Below are 1,371 nucleotides of genomic sequence, written 5' to 3'. Positions count from 1 at the left end.
TTCCCCAGGAACTCAGGCCCCATTTTGGAGGAAACCAGTTGGACAGTGATGTGGGGTCCCTTTCTCCAACCTGGGTGGGTCCCAATTTGAGAAGGAAATAGGAGACGTGACTGTCAGTGAATTTTTCCTTACCTCACCCCACAGCTCTGTCCCCACACCAGGGAAGGGAGCCACACATACTACCCACATGCCCCTCACTCCAGGAGCCCCATTTGGGCACCCTGGCCACCACCGGGGTGGAATGTGATTCCCAAATCTGCAGCCATGTTCTGTGAGGTGAGGGGGCTTCTTGCTGCACCTGGTGCAAGGGCTGCAGGGAGACTAATGCCCTGTGAGCAGCTGGTCAGCCAGGTCCCTCCCCACAGGGCCCAAGAAGGTGGTCAGTCTGTCATGCTAGAAACTAAAGGGCCTTAGAAACATCTTGCCCAACTCTCCTGTTTGCAGATGAGCAAAATGGGGCCAGAGATGGCAAATGACTGTGTCACAAAGTTAGTGGCAAAAAGAGTGCCCAGATGTCGTGGCACTAAGGGAGGGAGGCAAGAGCAGGGACCCAGAAGGACTGCTGAGGGGGCATCTAGCCCCCCTGCCCCCATGGATCCCGATAACCCCTCCCCTTTCTGGGCTCTCCGCCCCAGAAACCACCAGGGCACAGCTCAGGAGCACATCCAGGTGTTGTGAGACCTGAAGCGTGCAATACAATTTGGGGCACCTTTTAAAATAATACAAAATTAGATATTAGAAGGGGCTCATGCAAGTGGGCTGCCCTGAAATATGTTTCATTATAGCTTCACGCTCAGTCCGCCTCTGGAAAAGTGGGAGTGTGGGCATGACTCGGAGGGCTAAGCAGTGTGAGCTCAACTGCAGGTGGAGGGCGGGCCCCTCTGCAGAAGGTACAGGGATACCGGTTGGGGGCAGCTTTGGGAGGATGAAGCCGTGGGCCCTGGGAAAGGCCTGACCCAGTGATTCCCCCCCCAGGGGAGGAGGGGTCAGATTCCCCCACACGGGACCCATCACTCCTCCCCTGCCTCTCCCTGCACCCGCAGCCCCATCCTCGGGGTGGTGGGACAACACCTCCCCGGGGACGGCCTCGGAATCAGGCAGTGTCAGGATCTCTGGCCGGGAGAGACGTCAGTGGAGGCAGTGCCACGTTCTCCAGCTGGAGACCCACAGGCATCCGCAGTGGAGCCAGCTCTCAGGAGGCGGGCTGAGGCTGGAGTTGCAGCGATGTCCTCTGAGGAGGAAATGGAGGCAGCTGTGTCCTGGAGGGACCCCCCCTGCCCAGCCCCTCCCTTTCCTCCAGACTAGGGTGGTCCTCCTGTGGGTGCTTTGGTCCCCCTGAGCCTGCCGGCAGGTGTGTGAACTAGTAAGCAT

The sequence above is a fragment of the Manis pentadactyla genome, chromosome 9 (genome assembly GCF_030020395.1).
Source record: "Manis pentadactyla isolate mManPen7 chromosome 9, mManPen7.hap1, whole genome shotgun sequence".
Taxonomy (NCBI): domain Eukaryota; kingdom Metazoa; phylum Chordata; class Mammalia; order Pholidota; family Manidae; genus Manis; species Manis pentadactyla.
This window is presented reverse-complemented; position numbering follows the sequence as displayed.